Below are 22,140 nucleotides of genomic sequence, written 5' to 3' on the forward strand. Positions count from 1 at the left end.
CTTGCTCCCATATCACATGTAAATGTTTGCAGGTGTACACCTAAAAGATAAAGTGCTTTAAAAAAAAAAGAACAATTCACACATATATGTCTTAGCAGTTACAGCTGCTATAAAGTGAACATACAGAAAATTTATGTAAATATAGGAATACAGTGAAATACAGAAAACAAGTGAAATATAGAAAAAAAAAAGTGGCAAAGTTAAATGGCCTAGGCGAACATTGGCTCAACATGCTGGAAAGGCCTAGGGATTGTCAGCAACTATGTTGTACTAAGAGTTAGTGCCTTCATTGAAGTTCCTATTGACAGGGAAAAAAAGTCTCAAGTGAATTATATTAGGGTACTCCAGAGACACAAAGCCAATAGGGTATGTATATTCATATATAGTCTTTCCCTCTTTCATAGATTATAGATAGATGATGATGATAGATAGATAGATGATAGATAGATGATTGATAGATAGATAGATAGATAGATAGATAGATAGATAGATATAGATAGATAGCAACCTGGAGACGCCAGAAAGCTGGTAGTATAGTTCTGAAAAACAGAGCACTGATGGAGTAAATACCAGTCTGAAGGCAGGGGAGGACTGACTTCCAGCTAACGCAATCAGGCTGAGAGAGCAAATTCTCTCTTACCCTGACTACTGTTACTCAGGTTTCCAATGAATTAAATGATAACTACTCACAGTGGGTAAAACACTCTGCTCTACTCAGCTCACCAATTCAAATGCTAATTGCATACAGAAACATGCTCACTAACATATCCAGAAGTAGTGTGTAGTCAAATATCTGGGAACCCAGTGATTCAGTCAAGTTGACACATAAAATTAACCATTATATGAATGACTAAAGATTTTAGTGGTCACCACTGGGTAATAGCACTGTAGTTACAAATTGGGGTTAGATTCAGTAACACCTGTAGGCGCCTGTGTGGCGCAGTCCGTTAAGCGTCTGGTTCAGGTCATAATTTCAGGGTCTTGAAGATAGAGCCCCACGTTGGGCTCTAAGCTGATCTTGGAGTCTGCTTGAAATTCTCTCTGCGCCTCTCTCTGCACCTCCCTCTGCCCCTCCTGCTCAAGTGCACTCTCTTTCAAATAAATAAAGACATCTTTAAAAAAATAAAATAAAAGCATCTGTGACACCTAATTAAAGCATGGTTCAATTTTATTATTTTGGAGGTCAATCAGAATTAGTTCAGGATGGATTAACATGCAAGTGAGGGGGAAAAAAGGAAAAAAGAGACCCAACCAGAAGAGTACTTGGGCAAAGGAAATGAAGCGAGAATAATTAACGCCACTGTTCATCAACATTCCACTAATATTTATTGTTAGCTTTGTTTTAATTCAGTGAATTTTTTTAAAGTAAATCTACAAATATATATTAAATTGATACTATCTTCATATCTCCATCAATTGAATTTGATTAGAAAAAGAGGGTACTCACAATTGTAATTGCCACACAAAATCACAAAGGGTCCTCTGGAACATCACCACATTAGCATAAGCACTTGGATCAGAGAGAAAAGTTATTTAGCTTGAGTGCCCTCTTACCATGGTAAAGACACCACGGACTTGGGATACAAGATAATATGAATTGTCACAAGTAAACTCTAGCAAGTTATAGGTTTAGATGCTATCAAGACTGAATAGATTTAAATCAGTCGCACTAGCATCAAGTCGGTTAAGTTAACTTGGGTCCATAACTGTAAATTTAAACTGACTTTAACGACAAAAAGGTGGGGAGTCAAGTAAATAGATTCACCATAGAAAAAAATAGAACTTTAGAGTGAGGTACACAAAATTTCTTCTTTTGATAAAAGGTGCTTTAGAATCAGCCTGAACTCCAGGTAAAAATATTTTTTACTTCTTGGGTCTTGACAATGGGCACAAGTGTGACTTTTCTGTAAGGAAGAGATTACACTTAAACTTTAATATCTCTGACCAAAAGAGACACCATGACCAAGAGTGGCAAAAATGTCACTGATTTCCTTAAAATTTGTGCTATACCCAAACCAAAATATTTGAACCAGAATTGAGGGAAAGATACATATTACTTAGTCATGAGATGTATAAATGATTACACTACCAATGATAAACCAATCACAAATAAAGTTCGAAGTTCTAGATATTCATACAATTACAAGTAATTGGATACCTAAAAATCTCATACATTCTGTAATAATTTCATGCTTAAAATAGCAATGTTTTCTTTTGCCCTTTATTATTTTTCTTGTTTTATACCTGGCATTTAAATACAATTTAACAAAATAGAAAATATTAAATTAAATGATAGAAGTTTTAGAAGAACATCAATAGTTCTAATTTAGCTACCTTACTATAGATGACTGGTTGGACTCTTCTAGTGTAAATCCATGTTGACAGTCTGATCACTGTGTATTCTTTGAGGAAAAGAATTACCTCTGTAACCATGTAAATAAACTAGTACTTTGCTGGTTCCAAGGAAATAAATGCATTTTCATCCCCAACTGATTATTATGTAGTCATTCCTGTAGAAAATCTTTGAAAACCAATTCAAAGGTTAACTAGTACAGCTGAATAAATTAATTTATTATGAAAAAACTTAGAAGTGCTGTATTAATGACATATTTAAAATATATTATATTTCCTTAAATTTAAATGGTCCATAAAGTAGATCATTACTAGGAAGAAATTCATTAATATGTATATAGGTAATAAGATCATTACCAGAGACGAAAAGAATTAAAATTGCATGATTAAAGAGCTCATTAATGTACTAAATAGTATAGTATTAAAGAAATTATTGAACATTTCTGAAAGGTACATTTCATTTTAAGGAAATATCATATGAAAAAATCCAGTAACTTTAGGCAATTCTCTAAAAATAGTTAAAATAGCCAACAGGATTAAATAGCACAGATTTTTTTTTCACAGAGAATAATTTACATCCAACTTCTCTACTAAAATTAAACTGAAAGAAAATACAATAATGCAGATGGACCACTGACCTGGAAGTCAGAAATGTGAACTCAAATTCTGACATATCAAAATCTAAGTTTATGACTATGTCCCAAGATGCCTACCTAATCTTTCATTGCTTAACTTCTTCATCTGCCCATATTGTAATATATGAGGAATATAGTGTATATTTTAAATACTTGGAAGTCTTAAAAGTGATATATCAATGCATATGAGAAAGTGCTTGGAGTTTTTCAAAAAAAGCTACAAAAATTACCCTTATACCAATATCACTACCATGTGTCCATCAACAATTACTAGTATTTAGAATGAACAGTGATATATAATGAATGGTCTTATGAACTTAACCTATAAAAGTTTTGTTAGCATTCTCCAGAGAAACAGAACAGGATGTGGATACAAATAAAGATTTATTTTAAGAAATTGTCTCACATTACTATGGAGGCTGGCAAGACCAAAATGTGCAATTTTGGTCTGAAGGCCATAAGGTTGGAGATTCAAGGAAGCGCCTATGTTGCAGTTAGTCTGAAGGCCATCTGTCAGCAGAATTCCCTCTTGCTCAGGGGAGGTACATTTTTGTTCCTCTGTAGGACCTTAGCTAATTGGATGAGGGCCACCCACATTATACAGGGCAATCTGTTTTACTCAGAGTCCACAGATTTAATTTTTTTGAGTTGTGTAGTCCTTCATTAGCAACTAAAATAGATGGTATCTGTTGTACAACATGGGTAATAATTGACTATAACTAGGGACTTATTATATTCTAATACAGATCATTTATAAAAGCAATTTTTTTATTAAAAAGCTGCCATCCTTTTGTTGGTTTGTGTACAATTTGGAAAACTATCCTGAAAGTGAAATATATGTGTACAAGTGTGCAAAGAGTGCAAAATTAGGATATGGTAAATGCTTTACAAGTCACTTTCAAAAAACTGTTTGCCACAACTGGGCCTTTACATTGCCAGCTTTTTTTTTTTTTTTAATGATTTATTCATTTAGTGAGAGAGGGAGAATGGGGGGGGAGGGGAAGAGGGAGAGGGAGAGAGAATCTCAAGCAGAGTCCAACCTGGGGCTTGATCTCATGACCCTGAGATCATGACCTGAGGTGAAATTAAGAGTCCACGCTTAACTGAGAGAGCCACCCAGGCACCCCTGCCATCTTTTTTGATCAAAATATTTTGATGCCATCCTTCCTTCTATAAAACATTTTTTAATGAGTTAAAATTAATGAAGGACAATACCTACTAGAAAAGAAGAGAAGAGGGGTGACTGGGTGGCTCAGTTGGTTAAGCAACCGGCTCTTGATTTTTCTCAGGTTATGATCTTGGGAGTTGAGGGATTGAGTCCTACATTGGGCTTTCCGCTCAGCATGGAGTCTCCTTGTCCCTCACCCTCTGCTCCTGCTCCTTCTTGAGGCTCTCTCTTCCTGTGTCTCTCTAAAATAAATAAATAAAATATTAAAAAAAAGAAAAAAGGAAAAAGTAAAGAAAAGAAAGGAGGAGAAGAAAGTTCTATTGGTTTGAGGTTTCAGAATCCCCCCAAACCAGGACCAGTATCTAGTAAGGGCAGAGAATAGTATGTGCAAGTGGCATCCCTGAGGATTCAGAGCCTCAGTGGACCTTCAGTGCTCCTGCTGCATAACTCACTGAACTGTCTTACCAGTTTCTACACTGGCTTGACTGGGCATTCTTTTGGAGCTCTGTGATAACATTTAATAAGACCCTGGTGGAATGTCTTCCACATACAGTAGTATGGTATTTCTTCAAGTAATTGCTAAAAGATATGGGATCTAATTGTCCTATGATACTCACGCCCATTTTATCTAGATGTTTAAAGAATCTATAAATCTCCCCACGGGACTCATCATCGTAAGTGTAAGGGAAGTTTAAACCCCACTGGCAGAAATCAGAAGAAACCACAAAGAGATTACTAGGATCTGCTAGATATTTACAGAGAGTTTTCCAAATTTATGTTCTTTTGACTTGCTCAGAGCTCCAACACAGGAATAATGGTAAAATCATCCTCACAACTTTTGATGGCTTTATAATATAAGGCAAATGCATTTCAATACTGTGTTCATTTTCATCTGTCTGGAGAGACATTCATTCAAACATTCCTATCTTCCATAGTTGCCCATAAATCTTTTGGTCAATACGAAGGCCATAGATTAGATATAGATAGATAGATAGATAGATGATTGATAGATAGATAGATAGATAGATAGAAAGAAATACAGATATCCACACTGGAAAGTGCACACTGAGAGGAGCATATGATGAGAAGGCTGCAGGCAGAAAATTCTCTGGGTAATAGATGGACCCACTTGTTGGTAAGCAGGAGTAGCACAAGACCCACAGTGCGTATATCCTGTGTGGGGTGCAATAATGGCTCTAGCAAGTCTTTTTGTAGACTGTACTTATGAAAGCCAACCTTCTAGCTGTGCATTCCCCTGTGGTCCTGAGGCTGTGTACCAGCTCCCAGAGTGACTGGTATCCCATCAGACCACTGTGTTGAACAACTTGGTTCCTGCACCACCTATCTACGATGCACGATGCACAAGAATGAATGGGGAGGCAGCAGCAGCAGGAGCTGTTTGGCAGGGGGACAAAACACCCTGGGCCCAGGCCAGGACGAGGCTGCAGCATGGAGGAGATTAACCTGGTCCAGGGAGAAGAGGAGGAGGTCCAGAAGGAGGACATAGCAGCCTGGGTGGTGGCAGTGGGGCCAGTAGCAACAATCATCACAAACTCCTGTGACCCCTGGAAGATGGGGCCCATAGCAGTTTCGCTGGAGCCAAGAAAGCCCTGGCCCTGGCCCCGACTCTCAGCTGTTCGCCAGCCGCCCCCATGGCCCCCAACAGATTTAAATATTAATCTCAGCCAAAAGTCCACACAGAAAAATCCAAAATAATGTTTGACCACAGACCTGGGCACCATGACGCAGCCAAGTTGATACATAATATTATCCATCAAATAAATTAATTGTTATTATTATGATTCCAACATACTCATTCTTTATTTAATTACTAAGTTTTCTTGAAATTAATTTAAGGCAATGTAGTGACCAAGTAAATGGCAGGAGGTTCCCAGAGAGTCTTCCACAATCTTTTGTCCTCATCAGTTTAAAGTTCATATCAAGGGGCGCCTGGGTGACTCAGTCGTTGAGCGTCTGCCTTTGGCTCGGGGCATGATCCCAGCATTCTGGGATCGAGCCCCACGTCGGGCTCCTCCGATGGGAGCCTGCTTCTTCCTCTCTCACTCCCCCTGCTTGTGTTCCCTCTCTCGCTGGCTGTCTCTCTCTCTGTCAAATAAATAAATAAAATCTTTAAAAATAAATAAATAAAGTTCAGATCAAGGTCTTCACATAGATAGAACACTTCAGTTTTCTCCAGGTTTTCACTTGAACCATTCCTGTTCCATTTGCATATATTTTATTTCATCTTTTCGATCCCATGTATGTAGGACTTTCACTTAGGTCCACTACTATGACCTTTTTTTTTTAACACAAGATCTTCACACCATCCTTCCCACCCCCCGTAATGATAAAATTATAATAAAGCTCCCTCCCGTTTAGCAGAGATCCAACATAATTATCACATTTATGTTCAAAGAAGAATGATATGTAGTGTTTACAAATTTATAGTCACAACTCACACATGAAAAACTATATCACAAAAAAAAAACTTGGGGTGCCCGGGTGGCTCAGTAGTTAAGCCTCTGCCTTTGGCTCAGGGAGTGATCTCAGGGTACTGGGATGGAGCCCTGCATCGGGCTCCCTCCTCTGCTGGGAGCCGGCTTCTTCCTCTCCCACTCCTCCTGCTTGTGTTCCCTCTTTCTCTGGCTGTCTCTCTCTCTGTCAAGTAAATAAATAAAATCTTTAAAAAAAAAACCCAAAAAACAAAAACAGAACTAGTACTTGTTCATCCTTGTAGTGCATGTTCTGTAGAAGTAACCTCACTTTCCTTTCCTCAGTATGAATGAAGTGTGACTCTAATATGTTCAAATTAAGCATATAATTCAATAAAAAATATCCTTTATAGAATTACTGGGAGACATGAACCCAAAGGAGGTCTATTCAGAGCAAATTGATGCAGAGCAATGCACTTCTCAGACATGTTATAGATATGCTACACACAACACACATAATATATGTATGTATTACCTATGCATATATGTACATATATGTATATATATATGTAACATATATATATTGTTTTAATGCGAGACTACAGAGAGCTGGAATAACTAAATACCCTTTTAGTCATAATGTGTGAATCAAAATACATTAATACATTTTGTTTGTCTAATTACTTGATACTTAAATGCATGTGTATATACACATACATAAAAATAATATAGTGATGGCTAGAATATCTTTATTCTATTGTCCCTCTATAATTAACTCTCATGGCTCAAATATTAAAAGTATATCTGGGGGGCGCCTGGGTGGCACAGCGGTTAAGCGTCTGCCTTCAGCTCAGGGCGTGATCCCGGCGTTATGGGATCGAGCCCCACATCAGGCTCTTTCGCTATGAGCCTGCTTCTTCCTTTCCCACTCCCCTTGCTTGTGTTCCCTCTCTCGCTGGCTGTCTCTGTCAAATAAATAAATAAAATCTTAAAAAAAAAAGTATATCTGATATCATGGAGTAAATGAAGAGATTTTTCCCAAAACAACTATATTTGCAAAAAATCTGATCATTTTCTTCTAATCAGTTTAGATTCCTTCCTAATACATAACTCTCATAAGCATTTTTATTTATTTCACAAATACCCTACCATTTTTTTTAATGAAATCATATTTTATTCACAACCTTACACTCACCCATACTTAGTGTTTTGATGCCAATTTAGCTTTTGCCTATTTGAATATTAGGATGTGGTGAATTATATACCACTTACAACCTTGACTCTAATCACTAGCTGGAGGTGACTTGCTTGATGGATGAAGAGAGTCCTTTGAGATTACGAATTATAGCAACTAGTATATCTTTTAATAAAAATGGCTGTATCAATAGAATGGATTTTAGAGAAAATTATAGGCATTTTCCTGATGTGAGTCTCTCATCATGCAAATGATTAAACCAAAGCACATGAAGCACAGGAAGTACAGTGGCTTTTCTGTAGTCACAAAAGTTTATTCTGAAAAATCTGGGCTGTTCCAAGTCTCCTGACTTTTAAGTCAATGTTCATCTTTTAAAAAACCCCAAAAATAGTTCATACCACCTAATAATAAATTTTGTCTCACTCACTTCTTTGTTTTTCTATTATTTTAATTAACCTATAGAAATAAAGAAACAGAGTAATTTTAAGTTATATCATTTTAATCTACTGAACATGAATATCGTGTGAAGTATCCAATAACCTGGTTAAAGAAAATTATAGCAAAATCAAGATAATAGAGTGTAGGAAGCTGTTTTCTTAAAGGTTTTGGTTGGAGATCTAAAGTTATATATAGTTCACATAAACTCAAAATAAATGCCATGACTTGCAGTTGTTACCTTATTAAATAAAATATTTATAAATGCGACCAGCTAATTTTTCTTTTTTTTAACTTAAATACAATTAGCCAACATATAGTACATCATTTTTTATTTAGAACTGAACTATTATATATCATAAGATAGCATTTTATATATAGTAATAAAAATGTAAAATTACCTTCTCAATTTGAAAAATTTTGTGACTTTTAAAATTTTTTTAAAGATTGTATTTATTTATTTGACGAGATCGGGTGCATTCAGGGTGGTATGGCCGTACACTAAAGATTGTATTTATTTATTTGTGAGAGAGAGAGCATGAGAGACAGCATAAATGTGGCAGACAGGCAGAGAGGGAGAGGAGGAAGCGCGGACTCTCCTGTAAATGGGGATCCCAACATGACCTTCGATCCCAGGACCTTGCGATCATGACCTGAGCTGAAGGCTGATGCTTAACCAACTGAGCCACCCGGGAACCCCTTGAAAAATGTTGAGAATTTTTAAGGGAAAACTATTGCCTTTCCTTTTTTAGCTGTAAAAAAAAAAATGAAGCTGGACCCTTACCTAACACCATATACAAATATTAACTCAAAATGAATCTATGACTTAAATGTAAGATCTAATACAATAAAATCTTAGAAGAAAGCAGGACAAGACTGCATGACATTAGATTTGACAGTAATTTCTTGGCTATGACACCAAAAACATAGAGAACAGAAGAGAAAAAAGACAAAACAGGCTTTATGAATAACAAAAAAGTACATCAAAGACACTATCAACACAGTAAAAAGGCAACAAACACAAAGGATAAAATATTTGCAAATCACATATTTGGTAAGGGATCAATTCTAGAATATACAACAACATTCTAAAATTCAACAACAAAAATTTTTAAAAACAATTTAAAAATAGTCAAAGTCTTGGATAGCATTTCTCTGAAAAAGATATACCAATGGCCATATGTACATGAAAAGATGCTCATCACTAATCATTAGGGAAAAGTAAATGAAAACTATAATGAGATACCTCTTCACATCCACTAAGATGACTACTGTCAAAAAAATAGAACACAACAAATGTTGGTGAGATATGGAGAAATTGGAACCTTTATACATTCCTGGCAGGAATATAGGGTAGTATAGCTACTATGTAAAATAGTATGACTCTTCCTCAAAAATTTAAACATAGAATTACCACATAAGCCCGCAATTCTATTTCTGAGTATATACACTAAACAATTGAAAGTACAGTCTCAAAGATATCTGTACACCCATGTTCATGACCACCTAATTTACAATAACTAAAAGGTAGAAGGAACTCATGTCCATTGACAAATTACTAGATAAGCAAAATGTGGTATACATATGATGGAATGTTATTCAACCTTAAAAAGGAATATGGTGCAACATGAATGAAACTTGAGGACATTATGCTAAGTACTCAAAATAGTCAAAATCATAGAGACAGAAAGTGGAATGATGACTCGAACAGGGACTAGAAAGGGAAGGGAAATGGGGAGTTATTGTTTAATGTGTATAGAATTTCTATTTTACAAGACGAAAAGTAATGGAGATGGATGGTGGTAATGGCTGCACATTATAAATGTATTTAATACCATTAAATTTTACACTTAAAATTGGTTAAGATGGTAAATTTGATGTTGTATATATTTTACTATAATAAAGAAATTGGAAAAAATTATATAGGATTAAAAGGATACACACACACATCTATACACACATATATACATACACACGTATATATTATACTTACTATAGCAATTTCTTTTTTAGCCCCACACTTAGATTTTATGAAAATATTTCAACAAATACTTTGTCGAACAAATGAGAGGAATTAATGGACCCCAGTATGTTCAAGCACTGAATATGAAGTTATTTTTTATCTCTCCTTCACCTGAAATTCTCACAAATTATTAAGAGTTGTTATAAACTTGCTTCTTTGCATTTCATTTATTTTAAAGATCTATTTTATTTAGAGAGTGTAAGTTGGGGGAAAAGCAGAGGGGGAGGAAGAGACTCTCAAGCAGACTCCCTGCTGAGCACAGAGCCTCATTTCATGACACTGAGATTCTGAGTTGAGCCAAAATCAAGAGTTGGACACTCAACCAACCAAGCCACCCAGGTGCTCCTACATCGATTTTAGAACCACACCTCCATGAAAGTGACATTAAAGCAACATACCACTTGATTATCAACACTGTCTAAATTTGTCTAGCTTTTTCATAATTATTTATAAATTACAGAAGGAATAATTGTTTCTGATTTTGGAGTAACAAAAAGAAAATTTCTCAATTGTCATCGTACATTTTAAGTATTTAAATTCTACGTATAATTTCAAAAATATTTAAACTTGTGATAGCTGCTTGCATATACATATGCACATGCCTGTCTAACATAGAAAATACTAGCAACAGATTGTAAGATTTCAAATAAGTCACAAATAAAAATATCCCCTGAGTACTTCAGACAACGCCTTTAAGGTTAGATTTATAGAACTCATCAAATATTCTAGTTTAGCAGTGGTACTATTTCATGAGGCAAGTCTAGCGTAAGTGTAGAAACTTGACAAAATTTGTTGACTAAGAAATAACAGAGCCTAGAAATGAAAAGAATAAAGGCCTAAAGTTGATATGAATTTATCAAATGTTCAATAAATACTTGGGAATGAATGCATGACATTAGGCTATGTCTAAAATATCATCTATAAAAACTACCTTGGAAAATGTTTTGGAAAACATTGAGAAAAGCCTCCTAATGTGTAAGTATTTTAATGGTCATAGGAAACTTACTTGGCATGAATTATTGAGTTTGACCCTTCTGCTAATCCTAATTATTTCCTTTCACTTTTTAATTTTAAGTTTCAAATAGACAGTGAAGTTAACAGAATACTAAAAAACCTTATACCTACCACATAGATTCAACCATAGACATTTATTATGGATGTTTTATCACAGAACTATTCCTCTATCTACACATAGTGAATTTTAACTTTTAAAAATAAAGTCTTATTTTATAATAGCTTTAAATTTGCAGGAAAACATCAAGACAGTACAGAAAGTTCCCGGACACTCCACATTTTATTTCTCTTACTACTATTATCTTACATTTGCATGGTGTTTGTGTCAGCAGTAGTGAGCATATTGATTGATATATTATTATTAACTAAAGTGCATACTTTAGTTTTCTCTGGACTTACCCAATATCTTTTTCTGTTCCAGAATCCCAACCAGGATATCACGTTACATTTAGTTGTCATGATATTTTAGGTTCCTATAGACTGACAATTTTTCAGACTTTGCTTGTTTTGAATAACACTAACCGTATTTTGAGAATGTCTCTTAACTGAATTCGTCTGATATTCTCCTCATGATTAGACTGGGCTTGTGGGTTTTGGGGGAGGAAGATCATAGGGGTAAAGTGTCATCTTACCACATCATATCAACTTAGCAATGATGATATAAACCTTCATCACCCAGCTGAAATAATGTTTGCCAGGTTTCACCACTATAAAGTTACTACTTTTTCTCCTCTCTCTCCATACTCTACTCTTTGGAAGGAAGTAACTACGGGAAACCCACACTAAGGGGTGTGGGGTTGTATTCCACTCCTCTTGAGAGCACAGAGTTTACATAAATTATTTGGAATTCTTCTGTTCAGAATATTTGTCTAGTCTCCCTCATTTATTTATTCATTCAATAATTGATTTATGCCGGGAATGACCAGCAATCCCTGTACCTATGGATGAAAGATTACTCCAAACTTTGCTGTGAAAGAGAGGAGAAGGCAAGAGGGTCAACTCGAAGAGATGAAGACCCTTTGCCCTTCTTTGCTTCCACTTTTATTGGTGCTTCAGTATACTCACCAATCCTTATCACTGTTTCTTAAGCACTTGAGGTGTGACAAGGGGTCTTACTGGAACTAGGAGTATCTGTTTACGGGAAACAAACAGGAAAGATACGATATGCTAATCTGTGTGTAATACGAGTTCTGCTAAACATAGCATGAGGGACAGTGCCTACATCCCTTAGATCACAGGGCTTCTGTCTGGGTTAAGAAAGCTTCAGGGAAGGCAACTCCCTACACAACCGCAGAGGCAGAGTACGCCGGCCTCCACATTCCAAAGGCTTAAGCCCTTCTCCAAAACTTTCCCTGGACCCCAGCAGGCTCTGTGTTACATTTTAGCAAGCCAGCTATTATGGCTAATATCAAGCTCTACATTAACCCCAACAAATCACTTTTAAGAATTCATGAACCTACACTCTCTTGATTTCACGATCTTCTGAGAGAATTTAAACAATAACTGACTTCAACCATCCCAAAATTTGTGTTTTGACTTTATTGTAGAGAAACTTCATAGGACTAATTTATCATTCTTCTCTTCTAGACTTTATCATATTAAAGTTACAATTTTAAGTGTTTTCAATGTGAAAATAATTTGTAAAATTTTATTTAATAATAATTTTATAGTTCTTTTAATTAAACTTTGAGAGTATATTTCTAGAAACAAAGTGTTGATATGATGTAATTTTTTTAAAGTTTATTTATTTATTTGAGAGAGAGAGAATGAAAGTGCATAGAGGGGAGGGGCAAGAGGAGAGGGAGAGAGGCTTAAGGAGACTCTGCACTGAGTGTGGAGCCTGATGAGGGGCTCAATTCCAAGATCCTGAGATCATGACCTGAGCCAAAACCAAGAGTCAGGTGCTTAACCAACTGTGCCACCCAGGAGCCCCAGTATATGAAATATATTTTTAAAGCATGAAAACAAAGTTTGAATTAAATCATCAATCTTTACATTTCTAAAATCCAGATAATTTTCAAATGATTTTTATTCAGTTAAAGTGCAATTAGCCTCAATCAAATATACTTCACATTTTTTTTCAAAATGAAAATATTATTAGGAGAAATGTATTAGCATTATAAGTATAGCAAAAGCTGGTGGTGTCCTTACTGTTCTCATATGCACTGCTGACTTCCTAATAAATCATCTGTAAACTTAGCTGGTGATAGAGGGCAGTTAAGGCACCTTTAACTGATAATTAACATAAACCTGCCCCTCGAGACAACACTGAATCTTGTTCTAAACTGTGTGCCAGAGTTCCCTAACAAGACAGAGTCCTAGTTTCCCATATATTTATCATGCTCATTAATGTATCTTGAATTTATTTTCTTCATTTCCCTTTTTCATTTCTCCACTCACCTACTGGTGACTCCCATAGCTAACTGCCAGAAAGAATGCTTTTGAGTTCTGTCTTAAAGTCTGTGTTGGGGGAAACCCAGATTCAGGCACTTGGTATTTGAAATACTACCAGTAGGCCCTCAGGATGGGATAGTGATAGTGCTGACCACATGCCAACAACTTTGTTGAGGCCAAATGAAGTGTGATGCTGTCTGGCATTTTTATAATTAAAATTATTAAGACTTTCACCTGTGGTGGGTTGGCTTGGATATGCGTAGAAGGTGCTATACTGGACTAAGTACTAGCTTTCATCTTTGAAAGATGGAGACAATGGTTATTTTCATGATTATAAGATGAGTTGGCTGTTATTAAATTGCAGTGGAAGCCCAATAGTATGAAAATATCAGATAAATTCAGCAAACTAAACATTTAGAACACAACTTGAATGCCAGAGGATTTCAAAGTAGTAATTAAAATAACTCTTATGTCCTGCAATGAAAGGGCTGACTTTATTGTAAATTAGGCCTGAGAAGTGATTTTAAGAAGTGAGGGCATTAAAAGGAAGGGAGCAGACCTGAAACAAGGATTAAAATATGTTCTGTATGTATTTAAAAAATTTTTTCTCAAGATTCCTTGAGCCTTTGGATTGGAAGGAGGAGTCCCCTCACAATTTCTAGAAGAGAACATTTTCTCAATATCTGCAGGACATTCAGTTGGTGTCACTTGAAAAAATTGCCTCACAAGATGATGTCTGTCTGATGGTTTCCCCATTTCCCACTTATTACTCCTAAAACAGCTTCAGCATGGCCTAAGTGGCTATAACCCTACCAGAAGGAGAAGCATGTTATCCCCCAGAAAATCTATAAGATATAGCTAATACATTCCATAAAGAACCATGAGGATATGCTTGGGAATTGTTTTTGACAGTGCTGGATCACAGGATGTGGACTGTGAAGCCAGACAAGTGAGATTTTATTGATACCATGACATTATTAATTCAAGTAAATGCCTTTAAATAGTTTATATTCTGTTAGAATTGCTGCTTGAATCTTGAGAGCAATGATAGCATATAAGAAAAGAAATGAGGAGAGAACTGGTGGCATCATCCATTCACAAGAACACAGACAAAAATTATTATATAATTTTAATATATATAAACATAAAATATAAATGTGTGTATGTATGTCTACATATATATACATATATATTACTGTCTTTATCAGGGCAGACCTAAAAGGCACTGCGAAGAAAAATATTGCCACCAAACTGAACTTAGAACATCTGTGTAGTCAACCAGGCTATAAGAAGAAGTCATATAAACAGGATAAGAAAAGGTAAGAAAGAAGTATATAAACGGGACGTTTTATAGTAGCACATAGCTCACTTGGATGGACATTAAGGGGTCTAGAAAATGCAGGACTGAAAGAGCAGAGACAAATCCAGAGAAAAGACAGGTGGGTGAATCTCTGAGGCACCCAGCATTCCGGTCTTTGTTTTTTACATCATGGCTCACCAGGCAGCACCTATAGCAGAAAACAAACAAAATAAACAAAACAAAACAAAAAACATACTAAACAAATTGAAAAAGACCCTGTAAGAAAGACAGAGTAATCAGCTTCTTAGACACCAGAACTATTTATGTCTAGCTCGAGACACCAGGCAAGCAATGAGATGAACAAAAATGCTGGCCAAGTGTGAGGCAAGTCTAGAACTAGTATTGAGGAAGAAGATGATAAATGCCAGGTGTGGTTTGGGGACAAGCTGTGGTAGTGCAGACAGTAACTTATCTAATTTTTTCTGCCTTTCTTTTTAGAAGTTATAGAAATTGCAACCAGACTCCATCTTGAGTAGCTGCATGTCCTCAGAGTAAAGTTAACATAAGTCATCACCAGTACCTCTTAGTGGTTTTAAGGAGTGGCTTGTAATAGACATCATCAGTGTCTCAACTATACCACCAGAAGTGGACCTCCAACTCTATGGGCAACTAATCTTCCACAAAGCAGGAAAGAATATCCAATGGAAAAAAGCTAGTCTCTTCAACAAATGGTGCTGGGAAAATTGGACAGCCACATGCAGAAGAATGAAACTAGACCACTTTCTTAGACCATACACTAAAATAAATTTGAAATGGATGAAAGACCTAAATGTGAGAAAGAAATCAGTTGAAGGGCCAGTATCTAAGACCTATAGAGAACTTGTCAAACTCAACACCACAAAAACAAAAAATCCAGAGTCAAGAAATGGGCAGAAGACATGAACAGACTTTTCTCTAAAGAAGACATACAAATGGACAACAAACACATGAAAAGATGCTCAACACCACTCACTATCAGGGAAATACAAGTAGAAACCACAATGAGATACCACCTTACACTGGTCAGAATGGCTAAAATTAACAACTCATGAAACAACAGATGTTGGCGAGGATGTGGAGAAAGAGGAACCCTCTTATATTGTTGGTGCGAATGCAAACTGGTGCAGCAACTGTGGAAAACAGTATGGAGGGTCCTCAAAAAGTTAAAAATAGAGCTGCCCTGTGACCCAGCAATTGCACTACTAGGTATTTATCCAAAGGATACAAACACAGTGATTTCAAGTGACACATTCACCCCAATATTTATAGTAAAATGTCCCAAATAGCCAAAATATGGAAAAAGCCCAAATGTCCATTGGCAGAAGAATGGATAAAGAAGTGATACACACACACACACACACACACACACACACACACAGGAATATTACTAAGCCATCAAAAAGGATGAACTCTTGCCATTTGCAATAATGTGGATGGAACTAGAGGGTATTATGCTAAGCAAAATAAGTCAGTCAGAGAAAGACAAATACCATATGATTTCACTCATATGTGGAATTTTAAGAAACAAAACAGATGAACATAGGGGAAGGGAAGGAACAATAAAATAACAACAGAGAGGGAGGCAAACCATAAGAAACTCTTAACTCTAGGAAACACACTGAAGGTTGCTTGAGAGGAGATGGGGGTCAGGAAGGGGGAGTTGGATAATGGTCATTAAGGAGGACACTTGATGTGATGAGCACTGGGTGTTTTATGCAACTGAAGAATCATTAATTCTACCGCTGAAACAAATAATATAGTGTACGTTACCTAAATTGAATTTAAATAAAAAATTAAACAAAAAGAATATATACTTATCATTAGAGGTAAATATAAAGTTGAATTTCTGCATGAGTCAGTTTTTTAGGAAGGAAAAAATAATTTCATATAAAATCAAATGTTAATTATTTTTTCCCAGTATTGTTAACTTGTAAGCTTGAATCTATTTAATTTTGTTAAAATTAATTTCATTGTTAGTGAATTTTTTGAAAACTACTTGAATTTGTTTAAATGGTAAACAAGCTCATTTTAGAAGGTTTTTAATCTTTTAAAAGGTTACTAATCTTTTGATAATTAACTTGTTAACTATGTGTTTATTAAAACTATAATTTGATTATAAGTAACCAACCAATATATAAAATCTGTACTACCTTGTTAAGGAAATTACTTCAAATCGTTTCTATTTCTATAAATTCCTTCTAAGGAGTAAATAAACTTAACTAATTAGTTCACTTTTAATTTCACCAAATAATTTTATTTTTCCACATTTTTGGCTAGTCACTCACAGCTTTTCACAAATTCTCTCTCATCCATCTTTCTAACAATGCGCACTACTAATCTTGTCATACATGTTATTTTCCAGTTAAACTGCAGCTACGCTATGATTTGATCTCTAGTTCCTACACAAAGGTACCCCACAACTTGGAATTCTCTTGCACAAATCTCTACAATATCTTATTGTACTCTATAGGGCGCATATTATTCTCTCAGTTGCAAGTATAATATAAAAATTTTAAAAATCTTTAATAAAATATCATACCCAATTGTGTTCTTTCCAACACTGAAAACTATAAGTGACCCAAAGTACACAAAGAGTACTTGTGGATCAATACAATTGCTAAGACTCTAGCCATGGTAACTAAGAAAAAAAGAAAGAAAACACGAATTTACTAATATCAGAATTGGAGAAAAGGCCAACTGTACTGCTCCCATGGACATTAAAAGGATAACAAAGGTATATTATGAACTACCCTATGCTTCAAAATTTGATAAATAAAATGGACCAATTTCTCAAAAAACGCAATGTACCAAAACTCACACAGTGATGCGGAGATAATCTGAATAGTCCTATATCTATTAAAGAAATTTAAATAATAATCTTCCCAAACAGAAGGTGCCAGGTCCAGAGGTTTTCACTTGTTAATTCTGCCAAATACTCATGGAAGAAATTATACCAATTTTCTGCAATCTGTTCCAGAAAATAGAAGCAGACAAAACACTGCCTAATTCTATGAGGTCAGCATTACTGTAATATTAAAACCAGAAAAAGGCATTACAAGAGTAGAAAGCTACAACCAATATTTCTCATGAATACAAATGCAAATGTCTTCAACAAAATATTAGCAAGTCAAATCCACCAATATATAAAAAGGTTATATACTAAGACCAAGTGAGATTGATTCTAGTTGTGCCAGAATTATTTAAATTTTGAAAATCGACTAATGTAATTCATCACATTAACAGGCTACAGAAGAAAAATCATATGATCATATCAATAGATACAGAAAAAGCATCTCACACATTCATGATAAATGCTCTTATCAAAGTAGGACTGGACAACTTCCTCAATTTGATTAAAACAACTCCCAAAAAACCTATAGCTAACAACATCATACTTAATGATAAGGAACTAGAAGCTTTCCTACTAAGATCAGAAACAATGCAAGGATGTACATTCTCTCCATTCCTATTCAACATTGTACTGCAGTAAGGGGAGAAAAGATATACAGACTGGGCAAGAAAAAAATATTTGTTTGACAGATGACATTATTTTCTATGTGAAAAAGCCCAAAGAATCAACCAAAAATTCCTAGAACTAATAAGCAATTATTACATGTTTGCAGGATACAAGGTTAAAATACATAGTAGCTTTCTTACATATGAGCAATGAACAACTGAGATTTGAAATTAAAACACAACACTTTACATTAGCACAAAAATAATGAAATAATAGTTATAAATCTAACAAAATACATACCAAATCTCTATATGGAAAATTACAATGCTCCGATAAAAGAATCAGAATATATTTAAATAAATGGAAAGTTATTCCATGTACATACATAGGAAAATTTGCATTGTTTATATGTCAGTTTTTCTCCATTTGAACTGTGGATTCTATGCAATCACAATTGAAATCCCAGCAAGTTATTCTGTTGATAGTGACAAACTGCTTCTAAAGTTTATATGGAAAGACAAAAGACCCACGTTAGCTGACACAATACTAAGGAACAAAATCAGAGGACTAAATCTACTGTACATCAGTCTTACTATAAAGCTATAGTAATCAAGGCAGTGTAGTAATAGTAAAAGAATACACAAATAGATCGATGGAAAAGAATAGAAAGCCCCAAAATAGACCCATAGAAGTATAGTCAGCTGATCTTTGACAGAAGAACAAAGACAACACAGTGGAGCAAGGACAATCTTTTCAACAAAGGGTCCTGGAAGAAATGGACATTCATAAGCAAAAAAATAATAATAATAGTAAGTTTACACAATGACCTTACAGCTTCACTAAAATTAACTTGAAATGGACAATAGACCCAAATTTAAAATACAAAACTGTTAAAACTTTTAGAAAATAACCTATAGAAAGTAACTTTTAGAAAATAACATCCAAGCTGACCTTGGATTAGGCAACAAGATTTTAGATACAACACATGAAGTATGATCCATTAAAGAAAAAAAAATGACATAGGACTTAATTAAAATGAAACCTTCTGCTCTGTGAAAGACAGTGTTAAGAGAATGAAAAGACAAGCTACAGATCGGGAGAAAATATTTGCAGAACACATGTCTGTTAAAGGATTTGTGTCCAAAATATGCAAACAACTCTTAAAGTGACAAAGAAAACAAACAACTCAATGAAAAAGTGAGCAAAAGATCTGAAGGGTTACCTCATCTAAGAAAATACACAAATGTGAACAAGCATATGAAAAGAAGCTCAACATCAAATGTTACTGGGGGATTTCAAATTAAAGCAATGAGATACAACTATTTGAATGTCCAAAATCCAAAACACTGACAACACTAAATGTTGGCAAGGATGTGGAGCAACAGGAACTTTTATTCACTGTTCTTGCAAAAGCAAATGGAAGACAGTTTGGCAGTTTCTTACAGAGGTAAACATAGTTTTATCATATGATCCAACAATCATGTGTTATTAGGTATTTACCTAAACAAGTTGAAAACTTATGTCCATACCAAAACCTGCACATCAGTGTTTATAGCTTCTTTATCCATTATTGCCAAAAACTGGAAATAACTTAGTTGTCTTTCAATAAGGGATTGTGTACCACTGTGGTACATTCCTACAATGGAGTGTAACGCAGCAATAAGAAGAAATGAACTTTCAAGCCAACAAAAGACACAGAGTAACCTTAAATGGATATAGTCAAGTGAAAGGAGTCAATTCTGAAAAGGTCATGCACCAAATTATCCCCATGGCATGGCCTTCTGAAAAAAGAGAAAACTATAAAGATAGTAAAAAGACCAGTGTTTTCCAGAAGTTTAGAGAGGGTGGGAGAGAAAAAATAGGTGGAGCATAAGGCATGATCAGGACAGTGAAATTATCCTGTGTGATACTGTGTCGGTGGATACATGTCGTTACAATTTTTTTCAAAAGCCATCGAATGTATAATGCTGAGTTAACTCTGATGTAAACTATGGACTTTAGCTAATAATAATGTATCAATATTGACTCAACAATTGTAAAAAGGGCCTACACTAATGTGAGATATCAATAATAGGAGAAACTGGGAGTGCACAAGAGAAAGTTTATGGGAACTCTGGGTACTTCACACAATACTTCCAAACAACTAAAACTTCTAAAAAATAGTCTATTAATTTTTAAAAATAGAACAAGGAAGCTTGGGGCAATGACAGATATACTACCTACCTTGATGGTGGTGATAGCATCATGGGTATGTAAGTATGTATAAATTTAGTGACAAAAAGAAATGAGCTATCAAGCCATGAAAATACATGGAGGAAAATTAAATGCATATTGCAAAGTGGAAGACGCCAATCTGAAAAGGCTTCATATCTTATAATTCCAAGGCTACATACTATAGGATATTCTGGGAAAGGAAAAACTATAAACACAGTAAAAATTTCAGTGGTTGTGAAGAGACTGAGGGAGCTAAGAGAAGGTGATGAATAGGCTGAGTGCAGGGGATTTTCAGAGTAGTGACACTACTCTGTATGACTGTAATGTAATGGTGACCATAGGCATTATGCATTTGGCAAATCCCATAGATGTATACAACACAGTGAAATATAATGTAAGCTATAAATGTTAATAATCATATGTCAATATTAGTTCAATTCTAACAAATATACCACATGAATGCAAGATATTAATAATAAGAAAACTTAAGGGCAGGGGGAGAGAGTATATGGGAACTCCCTGTACTTTCTGCTCAATTTTTCTGTAAATCTAAAAGTGCTCTAAAAAATAAAACTGTTATTTAAATAAAAAAAGATAAAAGAATTTACTAAGAACAAACCTTGTTTTCTTTTGGGTGAAAATTAGAAGTTTTGTTCATTAAGAAACACAAAATGCATCTTTCCCTAACTCATTTTTTCCCAGGTATTTGGAGAGCCCTTTGTTTCAAATATTACAGAAAAAATGAGCTGTGATGAGACACTGCTTGTTACTTCATTTTTAAATATAGAGAAATCAAGTAGTATATTGGGTTGTCCTTTTGGCAAATTACTGCAATGGACAGATGGTTTTTCATTATCTGTTACACAGAAATATAGGCTGGTAACAGTGTGTGCGGTATGGATGCTTACTCGTCTGTGAGAGTAATTTCTGCTGCTTGGCCAGAGCACATCTTAAATCTTCCTCTACATCTGGGACAACATCTGCCTAAAACAACATGTTAATATCTGTATTTTTGCCAAGAAGATACATTCGATCTTTTGTCTTCCCGAAGGCAAAATCACAGGAGTGTAAAGTAAGATTTTAAAAATGACTTCGAGAGATTACTCTCTAAATGTATTCTTTTTGCATAAAGTGTAAAATCTTATTCAGAACTTATTTTGCTTCACTAGCATATGTTCCTAACAATTAACTTGGAAAAAGTAATTTCTCTTTGAAACAGCTTCAAAATGCAGAATCAGTGTACCAGCGTGGTTATCTACTTAAATATTATACTTTATGGATAGAAGAAATCTTGAGAAAAAGATAGAATTTCATACTATAAACATTTTAAAAAGAGGCACACATCTTGTGCTTATTCTAAAGAGAAATGCAATGTAGTATGCTTAATATTTTTCTTTGATAAATGCTGATTTGTATAATGTTTACAACTCAGTAAATTAAATTCATTCAAAAAATATATTGAGAATTTTTGTTTTGTTATGC

General features: G+C 34.9%; 1 pseudogene; it reads right to left on the reverse strand.

The window, feature by feature from the left end:
• Positions 1–4,571: 4,571 nt before the first annotated feature.
• Positions 4,572–22,140, reverse strand: part of LOC105241859 — a 164,285-nt pseudogene continuing 146,716 nt past the window's right edge.

This window comes from Ailuropoda melanoleuca, chromosome 11 (assembly GCF_002007445.2).
Source record: "Ailuropoda melanoleuca isolate Jingjing chromosome 11, ASM200744v2, whole genome shotgun sequence".
Classification (NCBI taxonomy): domain Eukaryota; kingdom Metazoa; phylum Chordata; class Mammalia; order Carnivora; family Ursidae; genus Ailuropoda; species Ailuropoda melanoleuca.